This window comes from Trachypithecus francoisi, unplaced genomic scaffold, assembly GCF_009764315.1.
Source record: "Trachypithecus francoisi isolate TF-2019V2 unplaced genomic scaffold, Tfra_2.0 Lachesis_group2, whole genome shotgun sequence".
In the NCBI taxonomy this organism is placed as follows: Eukaryota; Metazoa; Chordata; class Mammalia; order Primates; family Cercopithecidae; genus Trachypithecus; species Trachypithecus francoisi.
Window position 1 is genome coordinate 88,453,786 of NW_022681465.1, and position 6,326 is coordinate 88,460,111.

Genomic DNA, 6,326 nt, shown 5'->3' on the forward strand with positions numbered 1-6,326 from the left:
AATTTGCTAGAATGGCTCACAGAACTCAGAAAAACTTTTCCTACATTTACTGGTTTATTATAAAGTACACAACCCAGGAAGAGTCAGATGGAAGAGGTGCATAGGGCACGGTATTGGGTGGGAGTTGGTATGGAGCTTCCAAACCCTCTCCAGGAGTATGACCCTCCCAGCAAGTCAATGTGTTCATCAACTTCGAAGCTCTTTGAATCTTGTTGCTCAAGACTTAAAGCTCAATCCTCAATCCCTCTTTCCCTCCCAGAAGGTTGGTGAATAGGGCTGAAACTTCCAACCCTCTAACCACTTGTTTTTTCTGGTGCCCAGCCCCCATCTAGGCCCCACATCAACTCACCTCATTAGTGTAAACTCAGGTGTGATTAAAAGGAGCTCATACAAAAATTGCGCCATTGAATTCCAACCTGGGTGATAGAGTGAGATCAAAACACACACACACACACACACACACACACACACACGAAGGGGATGGAGGCTCATAGTTACTGCTGCAGGGCTTTCACCCCGCCTGGACCTGGTGCCATTTAAAAGCACACCCTTGGCTGGGCGCAATGGCTCACGCCTGTAATCCAAATACTTTGGGAGGCGAAGGCAGGCGGATCACCTGAGGTCAGGAGTTTGAGACCAGCCTGGCCAACATGGCAAAACTCCATTTCTACTAAAAATACAAAAATTAGCCAGGCATAGTGTCTTGCACCTGTAATCCCAGCTACTTGGGAGGCTGAGACAGGAGAATCGCTTGAGCCTAGGAGGCGGAGGTTGCAGTAAGCTGAGATCGCACCACTGCACTCTGGCCTGGGCGACAGAGGAATTCTCTGTCTCAAAAAAAAATCCAAAAAAAAAAAATGCACCCTACACTCACCCTGCTTGTTGGGCTCACCAAGAGGTGCCTGGGCTCCATGCAGCAAAAAATATCACGTGTGTTTGTGATGGAAGTGAAAGAGGAGCCTTCTGCCAAAAGGGAGCAGCAGATTAGCCACACCTGTGGGCTCAACTAGCTAGAAAACCTAACAAGCCGAGAAAAGATTTTACATTTTTCTACATTCAAAAGAAAACACCAAATAATTTTTTGGGAACCTTGAGGAGGACTTCAAACAGGCTCCAGAGTGCTGCATACCAGCAAAGGAAATAGAACAACTAAATGGGAATTCAGCACCTGATGGAAATGGACATATTCTTGGTTGAGTACCAGTAGAAAAAAACAATAAACAGTACTGCTGGCATTCCTCTGTAGTTCATTATGAATTTGAAATTGCCCTGGTACTAAAGCATCATCCTGATGAACCTGGGCTTTTGGAAATAAGTGTAGTGCCACTAATTTTAGAACAAACACTGGAGCTTATAGGAACAAATATCAATGGAAACCCATGTGGGTTAGGAAGCAAGACGCATCCGTTACATCTTCTTATACCACATGGAGCATTCCAAATAAGAAATCTACCCATCTGGGGCTGGGCGTGGCAGCTCACGCCTGTAATCCCAGCACTTTGGGAGGCCGAGGCGGGTGGATCATGAGGTCAGGAGTTTGAGACCAGACTGGCCAACATAGTGAAACCTCTTATCTACTAAAAATACAAATATCAACTGGGCGTAGTGGTGGGCACCTGTAGTCCCAGCTACTCAGGAGGCTTAGGCAGGAGAATCACTTGAACCTGGGAGGCAGAGGCTGCAGTGAGCCGAGATCATGCCACTGCACTCCAACCTGGGTAACAGAGTGAAACTCTGTCTCAAAAAAAAAAAAAAAGAAAAGGAATGTACCTGTTTGGAAGTACAATGGTCTCTTGTCCTGCTTTGAAGTTTGCAAAGAGGCTAAAATTGAAGGAATAGTATGGCATTGCAGTAATGATAGTTTAATTAAGATCCATCACCATCGTCTTGGTTTATGCTGGCCAATCCCAGATATATACATTAACTCAAAACCCGTTATAGGTCAGGCATGGTGGCTCGTGCCTGTACTCCCAGCACATTGAGAGGCCGAGGGGGGCAGATGACATCAGGTCAGGAGTTCGAGACCAGCCTGGCCAACATGGTGAAATCCTATCTCTACTAAACCAAAAATTAGCCAGGCATAGTGGCGGGAGCCTATAATACCAGCCACTTGGGAGGCTGAGGCACAAGAATCCCTTTAATCCCTGCAGAGGTTGCAGTGAACTGAGATTGTGCTACTGCACTCCAGCCTGAGTGACAGAGAGAGACTCTCTCTCAAAAACAACAACAACAACAACAACAAAAATCAAAGAAGCTCCAGTTATTATCAACATGAACCTGAACAAATGTGATTCTGCCTTTGATATTAAGTGTTTGTTTAATCATTTTTCAAAAACAGAAATCTGGTAGACTCAAAGATATAATATTTGATGTATAAAATGCAAATAAAATTAAGATTAGTTTTATTGTTGTTACATTCTAAAAAACAAAAAAACAAATGGGGCTCATAAAGAATAACAAAAGAAACTCCTATCACTCAGGAAATGCCAGGTGTTTCAGGAGCTCCATGGCAGAAACTATGGACAAATATATTTCTTATTATATATATCACACTGTGAAAAGGGGAACTTAAATACAGCAGATAGAGTTAAGGTTGCTAATCGCTGACTTTAAAAGAGAGATTTTCCTGGATTATCTGGGGGGGGATCCAAAGTAATCACAGGATTCTTAAATGTGAAAGAACGACGTAGGAGTTTCACTGTCAGTGTCATAGTGATATGGTGTTGCAAGAAAATCTTATAAGATAAAGAATGGGGCCACAAGCCAAGGAATGCAGGCAACCTGTAGAAGCTGGAAAAGGCAAGAAAATGGGTTCTCCCTGGATCCTCCAGAAGGAATGCCACCCTACTGAACACCTTGATTTTAGCTGAGTGAGTGTCATTTTGGACTTCTGACCTCCAGAAGTGTAGCATGATAAATCATTGTTGTTTCTTTTTCTTTCTTTTTTTTTTTTTTGAGACAGAGTTTCCCTCTGTCGCCCAGGTTAGAGTGCAGTGACGCGATCTCGGCTCACTGCAAGCTCTGCCTCAGCCTCCCAAGTAGCTGGGACTACAGGTGCCCACCACTGTCCCTGGCTAATTTTTTGTATTTTTAGTAGAGATGGGGTTTCACCGTGTTAGCCAGGATGGTCTCGATCTCCTGACCTCATGATCCACCCACCTCAGCCTTTCAAAGTGCTGGGATTACAGGCATGAGCCACCGTGGCTGGCAAATCATTATTGTTTCAAGCCACTAAATGTACAGTAATTTGTTACAAAAGCCACAAAAGCTCTTTGTGAATTTAACTTTTATACAGGTGATACAAACTATTTTGTATATGTATTTTGTTTGTTTGTTCGTTTTAATTTTTGTAGCGATGGGGTATCACTATGTTGGCCAGGCTGGTCTTGAACTCCTAGCTTCAAGTGATCCTCCTGCCTTGGCCTCTCAAAGTGCTGGGATTACAGGCATGAGCCACCATGCCTGGCCATTACGTGTTCCTTTTTTTGTTTGTTTGTTTGTTTTTGAGACAGGGTCTTGCTCTGTTACCTAGGCTAGAGTGCAATAGTATGATCATGGCTCACTGCAGCCTCCATCTCCCTGGGCTTCAGTGATCCTCCCACCTCAGCCTCCCAAGCAGCTGAGACTACACACACCACCATGCTCAGCTAAGTTTTTTTTTTTCTTGTTGTTGTTGTTGTTAAGGAAGGATATCACTATGAACTCCTAGGCTCAAGCAATTCTTCCACCTAGGCCTCACAAAGTGCTGGGATTATGGGAATGAATCGCTGTGACTGGCCTTATTCTGTATATGGGTATTAGTCCATTTTCACACTGCTAATAAAGACATACCTGAGACTGGGCAATTTACAAAAGTAAGAGGTTTAATTGGACTTACAGTTCCACGTGGCTGTGGAAGTCTCACAATCATGGCGGAAGGCAAGGAGGAACAAGTCACATCTTACATAGATGGCAGCAGGCAAAGAGAGCTGCAGGAAAACTCCCCCTTATAATAACCATCAGATCTGGTGAGATGTACTCACTATCACAAGAACAGTATGGGACTCACTGCAACCTCCACCTCCCAGGTTCAAGCAATTCTCCTGCCTCAGCCTCACGAGTAGCTGGGACTACAGGTGCATGCCATCACACCCAGATAATTTTTGTATTTTTAGTAGAGACAAAGTTTCACCATGTTGGCCAGGATGGTCTCAGTCTCTTGACTTCATGATCTGCCTGCCTTGGCCTCCCAAAGTGCTGGGATTACAGGTGTAAGTGCATTCTTAGCACTTAGCTAGTAAGACAGAAATTATAATTTAATTTGGCCAGCATGGGTTGGATTTAAGAAAAAAACTTTTTATTATGACAATTTCAAACATACAAGAAAAGGATGGAGAGTATAAAATGAACCATCATGTGCCCATTATCCAACTTCTATAATTATCAACATTTTACTGATTTTTGCACAGGACTTTTTTGTTTTTTGTTTTTGAGATGGAGTTTCACTCTTGTTGCCCAGGCTGGAGTGCAATGGTGTGATCTTGGCTCACTGCAACCTCTTCTTCCCAGGTTCAAACAATTCTCCTGCCTCAGCTCCCAAGTAGCAGCTGGGATTACAGGCAACCCGGCTAATTGTTTGTTTGTTTGTTTTGTGAGACGGAGTCTCATTCTGTCATCAGGCTGGAGTGCAGTGGCGTGATCTCAGCTCACTGCAACATCCACCTCCTGGTTCAGGTGATTCTCCTGCCTCAGCCTCCCGAGTAGCTGGGACTACAGGCGCCCGCCTCATCGCCCGGCTATTTTTTTTTTTTTTTTGTATTTTTAGTAGAGACGGGGTTTCATCGTATTAGCCAGGATGGTCTTGATCTCCTGACCTTGTGATCCGCCCGTCTCGGCCTCCCAAAGTGCTGGGATTACAGGCTTGAGCCACCGCGCCCGGCCCATTTTAGTATAGTTTTTATACATGCTTTCACTTTGATTTTGCTATCCTTAAAGAGAGAGAGAAAATTTTCAAAGCCGTACTCAAGTTTTACAATTTCAGTGATACCTACTTGGCTAAACTTAGTACTGCTCTATATTTTAAAATTATACACAGTTGCTTCTTCTGGATGCAAAGTTAAGTGCCGTAATGGGAAACAGAGGCCATGAGCTAATAGAGCTGTGATGTGCTTTTGTGGCTTTTGTTTGTTTGTTTTTCGAGATGGAGTCTTGCTCTGTCACTAGGCTGGAGTGTAGTGGTGCGATCTCGGCTCACTGCAACCTCCACCTCCCAGGTTCAAGGAATTCCCCTGCCTTAGCCTCCTGAGTAGGTGAGACTACAGGCGCATGCCAGCATGCCCAGCTAATTTTTTTTTATATTTTAGTACAGATGGGGGTTTCACTATGTTGGCCAGGATGGTCTCGATCTCCTGACCTTGTGATCTGCCTGCCTCGGCCTCCCAAAGTGCTGAGATTACAGGTGTGAGCCACCACGTGTGATATGCTTTTGATTGTCAATTTTCTTTTGAAAAAAATATTTCTGTGGTATCTATTCTGTGAAAGGCACAGATAAATACAACCCACATAGCACCTAGCCAAAGAGATAACAATTTTAAGCACAACAGGAGCCTAAGAACAATAGAATAAAGCAACAAAATTGTTGCTTTTGGATCTCATGAGAGACCACAGAGTTGTTACTTTTAACTGTTATAAGGAAGGGATACAAATTTCTTCGGTTGCCAAAATCAGTCTTCAGAACTAAATTCCATCTCTGGGAGGACCTCAAGTGGTCCTATTTTCCCTTGGAAAAAGCCCTAGGAAATGCTCAATATATCATCACATCACTTGCATTCAAGGTTGGATTCAAATGAAGGTCTTGGAGGCACCAAGAATTTTACCTAGGTCAGTTCTCCCTCAGGAAATTCCTCCTCAGGTCAATCCATAAAGTCATTATTAGTGTCTTGACTTAAAGCAGAAACCAATTTCTTGAACAAGGTGGGCACAGAAGGAAGAAAACTTCTGGGAGAGAGTGCTTTTAATTTCAACCAACCAAAGGGACAAAGATGCTTTGGAATGTTTTCGACTGGCTAGTGATACTCCCCAGTAGAAAATAAACCAGCTGGATGGAGTGGCTCGTGCCTGTAGTTCCAATGCTTTGAGAAGCAGAGGCAGGATGTCCTTTTAAGGCCAGGAGTTCCAGCCTGAGAAACATAGTGAGACCTTGTCTCTATTAAAAAAAAAAAAAGAAGAAGAAGAAGAAGAAGAAAACACAGAAAATAAACAAAAGCCTTGCCCATCATTCTACAAGGGACGTATTTCTACACTGGAGATGCCCGAGTTGTCCTTTCCAGCTGAGGAACTGCATATAT

The 6,326-nt window shown here is 43.7% G+C and overlaps 1 pseudogene; it reads left to right on the top strand.

Moving 5' to 3' along the window:
- Positions 1-857: 857 nt before the first annotated feature.
- LOC117066059 lies at positions 858-2,377 on the top strand (annotated as a pseudogene).
- Positions 2,378-6,326: the final 3,949 nt, after the last annotated feature.